A 15,000-nucleotide genomic window follows, 5' to 3' on the forward strand; every position below is an offset into this window, starting at 1 on the left:
AACCTATGAAATTGCACACATACAGTGTATTGGTCCGTCAGAACCTATAGTAGACGAAATTTCCCAATATGTCGCATTCCATAAGACAGACGTTTTATAGCCATTAAACTAATGATTGTTTTCTTTTTCTCGTCAGGTATTTCTAGTTACAAGACGCATTCCACTGAGATAGATTTTCACCTAAGTCATCAGTTGATGATTAGTCGAACCTGCTCGACTTCTGAGAGTTAAGTGGCTGCCGATTTATCTATAAAATTACTCTTATATATTTGGAAATATTACTGGCACAATTAAACCGCTTATAAAACATATTATACTATAGTCGAATGCACGGCTGTGTGGTTTATGGTCTTGGCTTCACGGCCACGTAGTTCCCGTATAAGCTCTGTGTTGTATTTTAGGTAAGTCATTCTTCGTAGAGTCTCACTACCACGTTGCCCAATCTGTTATAACTACGCTTTAGCTGAAAGTAGTTCACAGGTGTAAGCTGGTTCTTTCTTTCTTTCTATCTATCTCTTTGTCTGTCTGATGTCTATCTAACTGACTGTCTATCTATCTACCTATCTAACTGTCTGCCTTTCTGTCAGACTGTTTATCTCTCTATCTACCTTTATGTATATCTGTCTATCTATCCCTCCCCCTCTTATTCTCTCTATCTATTTATGTATCTACCTGTCTATCTTCCTCTCTTTTTGTCTGTCTATCTAACTATCTATCTATCTATGTCTAGGTATCTGTCTGTCTGTGTCTCTCTTTCTCTATCTATCTATATATATCTATCTCCCTCTCTCTCATATATATATATATATATATATATATATATATATATATATATATATATAAAGAAGTTTGAAAACGCCAATATATAAAGAATGAATTTTAATTTAAAATTTTGTCAGAGATATTTTTAACATGTTTCGATTCTTGTAAAAACAAACCTTATCAAAAATACATATTTAAAAAAATGAAATTAAATGAGAAGTTCATAATTGTTCCTTACTGGTGTCAATAGTCCACGTGGACTATAAATGGAAAAAATTAAACTACACAAAATATAATCACCCAAGTTATTAACACTATGCGACCCATCACCGCAGCGTAAGTCCTCACAGTCTCTTTTGCTGATGTTTCTAATTTTAACCCTGCGCTTAGAAAATTTGATGGACGCCTCTTCGGCGCAAAACTAGAAATAATGAAATAGCTGGAATTCAATTAAAATAAGGATATATATTTTTATTCATTATTTTTGTATTTGTCTAATTCTTCATTTCCTCATATCCTGCGCCGAACAGGCGTCAATTAGTTTTATCAAGGCAGAATCATTTGGAATTAGTAAAGAAACTATCGTAAATTTTCACAGGTTATATATATGTATATATATATATATATATATATATATATATATATATATATATATATATATACTAATATATACTATTCCTTAGTGGGTTGTACCCCCAACCCCTAACTCTCTCACGTTATACTAATATATATATATATATATATATATATATATATATGTATATACACACATTAATGTATATACTAATATATATATGTGTGTGTGTATATATATATATATCACGTTGCTTATTTTCATTATATATATACGAACACGCAAAATAAGCTACACGCATATTTAATACACATGTGTGTGTGTGTGTGTGCGTGTGTATGATCACTACATATCTAAACTGAAATGGAGGCACAATGGCCTCGTGGTTAGGGCAGCGGACTTGCGGTCGTAGGATCGCGGTTTCGATTCCCAGACCGGGCGTTGTGAGTGTTTATTCAGCACCCGTTAATTCGCCGGTGCGTCGAGTAATTACTCATTTTTGCTAGTTGTGTGCACTGTAGCAACGTGAAATGAAGTGATCTTTTCAAGAAGAAAACGCGCGTCGCCCGCTCGAGGAATTGAAACCACAATATACGATCATGAGTCCAATATCAAAACTAAGCCACGCGCTTCTGCTATCATAACAGAGAGGAACAATCGAATGTCTAAAACCAGTATAAGAATGAGAACAAAAGGAAAGAAATAGGGGAGAAATAATTTAAGATTCTAGTGTAAAATTGGTAAGAAATCTAAAAGAAGCCTCACAGTTTACAGACGAGTGAGCATATAATAAGGCTGGAGACCTGAACAGCAAGTATGTCTACCGATTGAAAGAACAGCCTGAAGTTCTGAAAATATTATTGCTGCATCTTACAGTTGACCAATTTCTTCATTATGGTAATAAATCTCTATTATTTCGTAGACTAGACAACCACTGTTATGCTGTCGCCTCCTCAGGCGGATGTGTTACGTGTTGGGTGGGAGGTCCATTTGTGTATTCATGTGTGTGTGTGTGTGTGAAGTATGGGGGAAGTTGGTAGTTTGTAATGTGTGAATAGTGTGGCCTGCGTGTTTGTGTTTCTGTATTTCTGTAACTGTGTTGGTGCTTGCAATTATATATATGTGTGTGTGTATGTACGTGCATGTGAAGTGCGTTGTTGTATTTCTATTTGAGCGTATGTGTGTACGTGCGTATGTTTCTCTTTATGTATAATAAACTGGTTTGTGCGTATTATGTAGGTTTCTTCCATGTGTGTGTGTATTTGAGCGTATATGAGTGTATATCAGTGTGTGTGAGCGTTTGTATGTATGCATATTTGTGTTTGCATAAGGTTCTGTATTGCAAATGGTATTTTGTGCAAGTAATATACGTTCTTCTGTATATGTATGTGTGTGTGTTTGTAAAGATGTGTGTGTTTGCAAAGATGTGTGTGTAAGTATGTGGGTTTGTTGTACATGTGCGGAGTAAATGTGTTTGTACGAATAAGGTTATTGTGTGTGCATTTATGTATGTGAATATTATATGAAAATGCTTAGGTGTGTGTGTATGTGTGTGTATGTGTGTGGGTGTCTGTGTGTGTCTGTGCGTGTGTGTGTGTGCTTACATGCAGTGGACGTCCTTATACGAGTAACGTACGTTCTTATGTGTGTAAGGAACAATGTGAATTTTCTTGCATGCTCCGAATGCTAGTGTTCGAGTAATCTGAAAAGGTATATAATTCTCAGCGTGTGCAACAATCTGGCTGTGTATACCTCCGTGTATTCTCAAGTGTAGTAATATATTTACGTGAGAAATGTGTGCATTCGATCTGTATTTCTGTGTATGTTACTGTGTATGTACAACTATCAACGTGTGACTCTGCATACATCCGTGTGTGCGCAATATTGTCGGTGTAGCCGTATGCTTGCTTGTGTGGCCCAGTGTGTTTGTGTTAATGATACGGGTTCTTCAATTTAGTTCGTGGCACTCCGTCGGTGACGACGACGACGAGGGTTCCAGTTGATCCGATCAACGGAACAGCCTGCTTGTGAAATTAACGTGCAAGTGGCTGAGCACTCCACAGACACGTGTACCTTTAACGTAGTTCTCGGGAATATTCAGCGTGACACAGAATGTGACAAGGCTGACCCTTTGAATTACAGGCACAACAGAAACAGAAAGAAAGAGTGAGAGCAAGTTGTCATTAAAGAGTACAGCAGGGTTTTCCACTCCCACCTCCACCCGTGCCGGAGACTCGTGGAGCTTTAGGTGTTTTCGCTCAATAAACACTCACAACGCTTGGTCTGGGAATCGAAACCGCGATCCCACGACCGCGTGCCCGCTGTACTAACCACTGGGTGGGCCATTGTGCCCCCACTTCAGTTTCGATATGTATTGGTTGCCTGTATGTGTACTTGCGTGTGTACGCGAGCGTAATGTGTTTCTGTGAGATTTGTGTACGTAAGAATGTGTGAGATTTTCTATTCATGTATACGGGTGTGCGCGTGTGTGTGTGTGTGCATGCGCGTGTGTGTGTACATTTGAACGTATATATGCTTGTATGCGGTTTTGTGAAAGCATACTTATGAACGTGTATGTAAACTTTTCACGAAATTTATTCTGGACACATTCCAGTTAAACATTTTCAAAATAACGTAACCTTCACAATTTATCGGACAAAATGGCGAACCTATACAATATCAACTGAACCATGCACCAAAGTTCGATATGAAACTCCATGACAAAATATAGAAGAGAATGTCTGCCAATCCATGGGTTAAAATTAACGTGGAGTCAACCGTGACATGAAACATCTTAAATATGGAAAACACGCTTGATTTGTCAATCTTAATAACATCAACCTTAACATACAGCAACCACATTCCCAACTTGTGTACAAAACCGCTAGCATGATTAGAACCCGATTGGGTCAATACCAGCAAAGCCATTTCGGACAATTTAAAAGCGGCGGTCAAAGGTGATGCAGGAATAATTCTATGGAACAATAAACAATCGGTTTAGATCTATAAAACGAAACAGACTGATTCAACTTAATTGATAACGATAATTACTGCTCAACGATTTTAAATGGGAATCATTATAAAGGCGATCTTACACAGTCTCACCGATTGCCAAGTAAAATAGATGAATTATTATACGAGCCAGGAAATCTTTACTGGGATAAAATGAAAACTTATGCCTCGTGAATAATATCCACCGCTCTTTAATCTAAGCATAGGTTCATTCGACTCAATACAAGTGATCTTATTCTTATAAAACAGCAGTAACGACGCGTTCACATTTGTCAAGTACGGCCTTTACAGAGATGATGGACTCATGAACACGGCCGCTGGAGACATAAGTAAATTCACGAAAGAATCAACATCTCTAATGATGCATCATGGTCTGCAAACTCCATGAATACAAATATAAAACTGTAAATCTTTTGCGCTCAGATAAGCACCACTAGAGTAACGAAATGCATTCCAAAACACAACCATGTAATGGCAGTCACCACTCCTTTGGAAAAAGTCTCACATATCGAAGAACATTTCCCTTAGTTTCTATGACTTCGCAGGACGAAGATTCTTTCGATGCAAAGAGACAAATTTATTACAATGGTCTTAAACTGAAGAAAAAAAAACTGAGAAAAGATCACATAAAATACCATTATGAAACACCGGTAGAAGAAGAGTAAGAAAGTAACTTGGTACAACCCTTCCTCACACCAGTTATATTTGACGACGTATACTGCCTAAATTTTTCTCAGCTTAATCAAATACGTTTCTTACCCATTGGCTGATACCGTAGCTATATATATATATATATATATATATATATATATATATATATATATACATATATATATATATGTATACACACACACACACACATACTTATGTGTGTGTATGTGTGTGCGCGCATACAATAGGGCCTATTAATCTGGACATACACTGGCACAACGTTGGACATGCGCACATAACATCACATATAAATGTAGGAGAGAGAGGTGGGGTAGACAGAGTGAGAAGGTTACATACTCCATGAAATATAGAGGGTCGTATTTATACATCAATATTGTATGCTTGTTCGAGTGATTTAGTTCTATCCAGGAGACGGAGAGGCATATGATCGTCGGATGCACCGTAGGCAGTGGTGCATGTGACGTTCTGTACAGTGATGAAAGACATGCTAGGCATACATTAGCAGGATTACACAAATATGCGCAAGTACATGCATGTTTGGCCAAATATGGGAATATAAGAGCATATATACTCAGAAATCCACCCACCCACACACACATAGTTAAACATAGAGGTGTGTATATATATATATATATATATATATATATATATATATGTGTGTGTGTGTGTGTGTGTGTGTGTGTGTGTGAATAACATCATATGCAGATGCGCACACCAATACATCATGTATATGTATATATATATATATATATATATATATATATATATATATATATATATACAATGTTTTAAATCTCTGAGCGAGAGAAACACTAACAGTACCGGAAAGCGTAGAAGTCCTGTAAAGGACAATGTATATATGTATGTGTGTATACATACATATATATATATATATATATATATATATATGTATATATATATGTATATATATATATACATATATATATACATATACATATATATATACATAGGTGTATGTATAGTGCACCGGATCACTATATGCATTAAGCCCATTATTATATAGATGTATACAGACATACGCACATACACACACCATATTTATGTATGTTTGTATGTATATATATATATATATATATATATATATATATATATGTATATATACTCATACATGTACACACACACACACACACACATTCACATATTGAAACGTTGTGCCCATAGTCACGCATCCGTGTGATTTGAGGATAAATACATCAACGCAGATATGCCTAAGTTTACAGTATTAACTACATAAGCTAAGCTGATATGAACCTATACACCAAACGCTTACCGTCCGCATACTTATAAACACCAATCTAAAATCATAATAACTTACATACAATCATATACACACACACACACACACACCCATCTATATATATATATATATATATATATATATATATATACTTCAATTGTTGCCAGTATATGTGTGTGTGCATGCAATTATGCGCGCATGTGTGTCGATGTATTTTCTGAACGCTCCATGACCCGTAGAATACGTGTTATTGCGCATGTGCACATCACGGTGCAGCATATCGTCTGCCTAGCAGACTTTGGCAATATAAATCTACTCGATTTGTTTTGTAAATTTATCTCTTCCATTTATGGCCAACGAATTAGTCAGCTGTTATGCGATTATATTGCTCTGTTTCAATGCGTCATTCAATACATATATCTCCCCATACACACTCAAACACAACACACACCACACAACACATTAGAACTCGCAAACACATATTTACACCTCTGAACACTTTCACACATGCATTCACGCTCACAGACATACACACACATAAAGACACATGCATGGATCTACACACTCATGCGTATTAATGCAATGACACTGAAGCAAGACGTAAATGCTTTCACGCAGACACAACGGAGCATATATTAAGATATTCATATATATATACAACATCATTCATGCAGAATCTCTATCATATTTGCATGATCAAACAACAGACACACATATATGCTCATACGCATTTACATACATGCAGAGATACTTTGTTGTTGGCACTCCGTCGCTTACGACGTCGAGGGTTCCAGTTGATCCGATCAACGGAACAGACTGTTCGTGAAATTAACGTGCACGTGGCTGAGCCCTCCACAGACACGTGTACCCTTAACGTAGTTCTCGGGGATATTCAGCGTGACATAGAGTGTGACAAAGCTGGCCCTTAGAATTACAGGCACAACAGAAACAGGAAGTAAGAGTGAGAGAAAGTTGTGGTGAAAGAGTACAGCAGGGTTCGCCACCATCCCCTGCCAGAGCCTCGTGGAGCTTTAGGTGTTTTCGCTCAATAAACACTCACAACGCTCAGTCTGGGAATCGAAACCGCGATTCTATGACCGCGAGTCCGCTGCCCTAATCATTGGACCATTTCGCCGCTCTCGCAGAGATACTTACATACATACAAACAGACAGAAATGCATGCATCTATGTGAGACATACAGACATGCTCGCATAATCTATGTGAGACGAGGTGATGGTGATAAAGGCGTAAGATCAGTCTAAAGAATCGCTGAATGTCGCATTGTGACGCTCAGACAACACCCGCTGAACAGTAAAGAAAGAAACGCGTACGTTCCATGCTTGCACAGAAGTGAGAGCAACGACATCTTTAGAGTTGGAGAGGAACTACAGTGCGGGCCTCCTCTGAGAATACAACTGTTTCATGCGACCCAAAGCCAGAGAGGCAGGTTTCATACAACCAAAAAGGCATACATAGGGACGGAGGGCAGCATGGGGACAGAGGGCAGCATGGGGACAGAGGGCAGCATGGGGACAGAGGGCAGCATGGGGACAGAGTACAACTGCAGTATTGACAGGAAGAGTGGCCTCCCCTGGACCTGCAATGAAGATTTATACTTGAAAAGTTTCAGTCCTTACTTTCTCCAAATTTGCATGTATATCAAACCCAAGTAGTTTTATTTATTTACTTGCATCATTTTCTCTTTCTCTCTGCATATATATATTATAGGGGTGTCTACAGGCCCATATATGAGCAAGGGCCAAGATTTGATCCTGCCTCCCTTCTTTCCTTGAACCTTCCCCGAATAAGGAAAAACCTTCATGCCAAATTTGGCACAGATTATTCCAGTGGTTTGGCTGTTCATAGAGGAAACAGACACAGGATTTTATATATATATATATATATATATATATATATATAAGACATAGTATAATAAACGCTTCAAATCGGAGAATAAAATATGATTTATTATTATACAGTTATATAGATAGATAGATAGAAAGTGAGAGAGAGGGGGAGGGAAAAGAAGAAAGTGAGAGGGGGAAAGAAGAAAGAGAGAGAGAGAAACGCGAGAGAAAGCGAACTTAAATAGATGAATTGAGAACAACGTGGTTAGAGTTTCACTAAATGCTTTTTCTGTGTATCTTCTATTAACCTTTGCGGTTGCAGATTATATAACGACAAAGAGTGACAAACCCTGCGACAAAATAATTAACTTACGTTCTCGAAAGTCTTCAGTTACTCTTATCTTAATACTGCGTACATTAAATGATATTTAATTGACCGGCTCCCTCCTCACAAAAAATTGCCAGCCCTTGTGCCTACAGTAGGAAAGAATATTCTGGAGAAGAAGGTTCGAGTGCAGGTCGTTAGTGTGTAGCGAGGTGGGCGAGACACAGAATGGGGTTACGAGGTGTGTGTGTGTGTGGGGGGGATTTATAAACTCTCTGGCACTTAGTTGAAGTCGGGACGCATATATCTTGTTCGGAATTGTAGAGATTACTCTAGAACACATTAGATAGACGTAGCGAGTCGCGGGACACGGATAGCGATAATCTGGTTTGAGCAGGAGCAACAATATTAGACACGGGAACACCTATGTGGCTGGACGAGCTGCTAAAAATAACAGCCAAGTCTCAAACAAATCGCACCCTATTGATTCTAAATATAAAATAAGTACACTACGGACGATACAGACCTAACAGTATTATGTTTGTGAGAGAAAAACAACTGTGGATAGTCTCTTTTCTCTGTCGAGACACTCGCCATGGTTTTCTGTAATAGTGCTCGCTTTATACGTGTTTCTGGAGGGATTACGTCTTTTCTTTGGTGGCATATTTTTTCAATATTGTGAACAAAAATTATAAACATAGAAAAAATATACATTAATCTCTATTTTTGTAAGCAATTGTATATATATAGGCAATTGTAAATATATATTATGTCCATATTTTTGTATGCTGTGTAAATTTATGATACATAAGAAAATGAACGAAATAGCACATGTATGGAACTGTTAATTTAACGGTATTACAGAGAGACAAAGAATTTTATGTCTTACCTTGCAACTTTTGCGATAAGTATCATCAAGTGGTAATTAATCCGTAAATATGTATTGTTTTAAAGGAAATAAATGTAAAATTTTGTATTGACACTGGCCAACTCACACTTCAGGCATGTCAGTCGTCCACAAAGTATATAAAACAAGCAACACTCAACAAGGAGAAAGAGACAAAAAATGTTAAAATCACGTGCTAAACATTTTTTGCTTTCTAAAAAACGTTCAATGACGTTAACTGGAGTGTGAGATTCGAGTAGACGTCATTCCACCTTTTGATTTATCATTACAATTCTTTTCGTTCGATTTTATTTTTCCTCCACTTTTGCATTTTTTTCTCTCCTTGTGTTGTTCCCTCTGTGTTTCGACCCTGTGTGACATTGCATTATAACCCTATGATTTAAGGCGGTGAGCTGGCAGAGTAGTTATCATGCTGGGGAAAATGCTTAGCGATAATTCATCTGTCTTTAAGTTCTAAGTTCAAATTCCGCCGAGGTCGACTTTCGCATTCGGGGTCGATAAATTAAGTACCAGTGAAACACTTGGGTCGATCTAGTCGACTAGTCCCCACCTTACAAGTTTGGGGCTTTGAACCTCCAGTAGACAAGATTATTACGCTATTGATTTAAGGCGACGCACCGGTTGGACGGTTTGCACGTCGGACAAAATGCTTAGCGGTATTTCGTTCGTCTTTATGTTCTCAGTTCAAATTCGACTGGAGACGAGCTCACCTATCATTTTGTTGGGGTGGGGTCGATAAAATTAGTACCAGCTGAATACTGGTGTTGACGTAATCAATTTCCCCTACCCTCAAAAACTGCTTTTACCAAGATTTGAAACCGTTATTACACCATACACTATTTTGCGATAAAATAAGTACCAGTTAAATACTGAGGTCGATGTGATCGGCATGCACCCTCCCCCGAATACGATGGCATTGTGCCAAACTTTTCAATCCTTATTACATTATACGAACTCGGCAAGTTGGTAGAATCGTTAGAGCGCCGAGCAAAATGCTTAGCGGCCTTAAGTTCTGAGCTCAAATTTCTCCGAGGTCGACTTCGCCTTTCATCATTACGGGGTCGATAAATTAAGTACCATTCAAGCACTGGGGTCGATTTCATCGATCTTCCCCCCTCTGCCAAAATTTCGGGCCTTGTGCCTATAATTATTTCACTAAACACCTTAAGGTGGTGAGCTGGCAAAGCCGTTAGTACGTCGAACAAAATGCCAAGCGTTCTTTCGTCCGTCTTTTGGTTCTGCGTTCAAATTTCGCTTAGAGCTGCTTTGCTTTTCATCGTTTCCGGGTCGATAAAATAAGTACCGGCCAAGTACTGGGGTCGATGTAGTCGACTTCAGCGTCCCCTAAAATGCTATGGACTTCTAGCGACATTTGAAACTAGACTACTAGATTAATAGACTAAAGTATAAGGCGGCGAGCTGGCAAAATCGTTAGCACGCCACATTAATAGCTTAATGGTATCTCCTCTGGCTTTACGTTCTGGGTTCAAATTGCGCTGAGGTCGACCTTACCTTCCATCCTTTCGGGGTTCATGAAATAAGATACCAGTAGAGAACTGGTCTCGCTATAATCGACTAGGTCCCTACCACAAAATTTCAGGCCTTATGCCTGTTATAGAAACACTATACTTCAATGCACAGCAGTACTCCGCAGACTTCTACTTACATCTTTCTCGACACTGCATTGCAATACGCGATAACATTAGACACGGTAGCAAAATATATTGTTGGCACTCCGTCGCTTACGACGTCGAGGGTTCCAGTTGATCCGATCAACGGAACAGCTTACTCGTGAAATTAACGTGCAAGTGGCTGAGCACTCCACAGACACGTGTACCATTTAATGTAGTTCTCGGGGATATTCAGCGTGACAAGGCTGACCCTTTGAATTACAGGCACAACAGAAACAGGAAGTAAGAGAAAGTTGTGGTAAAAGAATACATCAGGGTTCGCCACCATCCCCTGCCGGAGCCTTGTGAAACTTTAGGTGTTTTCGCTCATTAAACACTCACAACGCCCGATCGGGGAATCGAAAACGCGATCCTATGATCGCAAGTCCGCTGCCTTAACCACTGGGCCATTGCGCCCCCACGACAAACACGGTATTAAAATATAACAAACATATTTAAAAACAAAACGTCTTAAAATTATTTAAGTGAAAAAGAAAGATAACTCTCTTCTAAAATAAATTCTATCTCTTCGAGTTATTTCCCCTGAGAATTCGTTAAACTATATGGAATTCACCCACGGGAGAGAATAATATCGAAAGTAGATTTCGTTAATTTACAATGAAAGTTCAATAATCAATAAGAGAAACAGCTGCGTTTTAATACATAATAATCTATGGTGCACCATCGCACCTTCCCAAGACACCATAGTGCTGTAATCAGTGGGATAATTGAACACTTGTGCGGCTGACGATTGCTTCGTAGAATCATTGTAGCTCGGTATGAGAAATGCTGTTGTTTGTGCTGTTATGTTTTCTTCTTTTTCTTCTTCTTTTCTTTCTTTTACTTCTTTTTGTTCCTTTTCAGACAGACAGGCAGACGGTCGGGCGGGCGGACGGACAGACAGTCAGACAGACAAACAGGCAGGTAGGTAGGTAGATAGACAGACAGACAGACAGGCAGACGGACAGACAGGCAGACAGACAGACAAACAAACAGACAGACAAACAGACAGACAAACAGATAGATAGATAGATAGATAGATAGATAGATAGATAGATAGACGGACAGACAGACAGACAGATAGGCAGACAGACAGACAGACAGACAGACAGACAGACAGACAGACAGAAAGATAGGTTGGTAGGTAGGTAAGTAGGAAGGTAGGTAGGTTTCTTTCTTAGCCACGCAGGGCCAAACAGAGGGGATAATACAATGTAGATTCTTTTTTCTTTTTCGAAATCAATCAATGAGGGGAGAAGAATTTTTTTAACGTATAAACAGAGAAATAACAGAGAAGTCGTTGTTAAACAATAAACATTGTCAAAAGGGGGGACGAAATGTGATATCGATTAGGTTTATCTGTGGGAAGAAAAACCTACGCAAAAGAAGCACTGTAACCTCGAAAACGAAAACGGAAAGCATTAACCTGAGAGCAAGGTGATCTTTCTCTCTTTCATTTATAGGATCATGCTCGAGGTGGTTCCGTCATTCATGCGTACCATTCTTGCCACATGTGGTTGGTAAGCAAGGTACTTACCACACAGCCTCTCCTCCGCCTGCTGTGTATATTATACATAAAGCAAGTTTATAAACGTCACTAAAGTGACAAGGGTTCACAGTGATACCAGCATTGCTAGAAATAAGAGTCAAAATTACTCATTAGCCACAAAAATCACTATATATATATATATATATATATATATATATATATTTATATATATAAATGATGGGCATCTTTCAGGTTCCGTCTACCAAATCCATTCCCAAGAATTTGGCCGTGCTGATATCATAGTAAAAGACACTTGCCCAAGGTTCCACGCAGTGGGACTGAACCCAGAACCAAGTAGATGGGAACCCAGCAGCTTACCACACATACACACCAACTTGGTTCAATAATTTAAATATGTACAGGAATCAGGCCAAGGACTTTATTGTAATGTATATGCATGTTAGTGAATGTGATTGTGTCTGTGTATATGTAAGTGTTTGTGGGTGAGAGTCATTGAAAGCTTTCAAAGGCTGAAAACGTTGACAGCTGTTTCGAACACCGGATATATATATATTCATTTAAATTCATTCATTTTATTGGCAAAGTCCTTCCTAGCTTTCAGTCACGCTATTTGCCTAATTTGAACTACGTGTACTGATTTGCATATATTGATGTGTGTATTTACACATGTGCGTGTGGGTGGGTGGGTGCTCGCGCGCGCGTATCTGCGTGTGCGGGTGGGTGGGTGCTCGCGCGCGCGTATCTGCGTGTGTGGGTGGGTGGGTGTTTGCGCGCGCGCGTGTATCTGCGTGTGCGTGTGGGTGTGTCTTAGTGAAGTCTACCGAAACTCGACTCAATGTAATTATACGAGAAATTAGTTTCTAATCTAAATCTCTGGAAACAAATATTCATCAACGCTTAATGAGTTTAGCGTTATAATTACACCTCCATATGTATGGTAGCTTGTAATTTCAGTGCCTCAAGCATGGAAGCTTACATCGAGCCATATTATATTTTACAAATGTTAAACATAGAAAATTTGGCTAACTAGTGAACGATTTGTTTTGGCAATAATCTACATCTGTATGTCAGTGAAAAATTATTTATCAAAATATAGAGTGAACTAAGATTCGCTGAAGAGATGGAATAAGTCCGAAACATATCAGAGTTATTCCCCATACTTCTAAACATCAAACTCACTTTCGTCCCCTTGCGATTGATAATTTCACGTGTTTTGATAGCCAACGATGAAAAGATTGTGAGACGATCAATCTAAAAGCAACAAAGATTCGAACCTCGTACCTCATGTCTCGTGCCTCCAACTGCCACTTAGTTCTTTGTACTCTCAAATCGAAGTAGGGGTGAATAAATTGCTTGGGTCTATCAAATTTCCCCCGTTACTCCTCAATCAAAACAGTTTTAGGAAATTCGCATGCAAAGCAAATGCATTCACGGCTTGGTAAACATGAAAACAAACACTTATACACACGCAATCGTACAAAGACAAACACGGCACAAGCACAAACACACACACACACACACACACGCCCCTACTCCTACTGCGCACACACACACACGCACAACTACAGACACTAACATACATAACATCAAATGAATACATTGGCCTCGTTCAGCAATACACATAATGATGATTGGAAGAACAACGACCGAAACACGCGTGTCGTCACAAGGAAAAACACATTAAAAGAACGAAACATTCAGCAGATTTTACCAAGGAAACAAAGGCAGATTGTGGAATTTATGATTAAAAAGAACAAGATTAACACAAATAGCATTTAAAATAATTTATTTATTTGCTTCATCATATACATTTTATATTATTTCTTTAAGAAGAATCCGTGATGGAATTTATAAATATTTCAATGCATCGCTACGTCCGTTTCCACATGCTACATGTTTATTACGATCAAAGTTTGCATTCCTGAGATGATTACAGTGCAATCCGTAATGGACGTCGAGTGGATCTTAGTTCACACGTTCATTCCATCAGACGATATGGCATTAAAGTTGTAAGCAACGAATGTGTAACTGAAAGAAAATATCTTTCAGCTATTAATGCCATGATGAGAAACCCTGATGAGATGAAGGCATGCACTAAGTTCCACCCGACGTCCATGAAAATTAATTATTATACTCTAATCAACAGTCTACCAAGGAATACGGACTTTGATCGTAAGAAAAATGTGACATGTGGAAACGCGCGTAGCGATACATTAAAATATTGATAAATTCCATCCAAGGATTATTTTTATTATTATTTATATATTTGTCCTCTGTACCGTCAAAGTTCGGTTCAACCCCCAAAACACTGCTATTGCAAGTTGGTACCATTAGGCTGTTGGTGACATAATAATAGAAACTTTAAAACGTTATATGTACCTATATATATATATATATATATATATATATATATATATATATATATATATATATATATATATACACATACATATATTTATAAA

The 15,000-nt window shown here is 38.3% G+C and overlaps 1 long non-coding RNA gene across 1 annotated transcript in view; it reads right to left on the reverse strand.

The window, feature by feature from the left end:
* The window catches only part of LOC149131288 (uncharacterized), a 246,403-nt gene extending 236,231 nt beyond the window's left edge, over nucleotides 1-10,172 (reverse strand). Inside the window, exon 1 of the long non-coding RNA XR_016238077.1 lies at nucleotides 9,341-10,172. This is a non-coding gene — a long non-coding RNA (uncharacterized LOC149131288). The remainder of the gene's footprint in view (nucleotides 1-9,340) is intronic.
* Nucleotides 10,173-15,000: the final 4,828 nt, after the last annotated feature.

This window comes from Octopus bimaculoides, chromosome 23 (genome assembly GCF_046866305.1).
Source record: "Octopus bimaculoides isolate indiv1 chromosome 23, ASM4686630v1, whole genome shotgun sequence".
Lineage (NCBI taxonomy): Eukaryota > Metazoa > Mollusca > Cephalopoda > Octopoda > Octopodidae > Octopus > Octopus bimaculoides.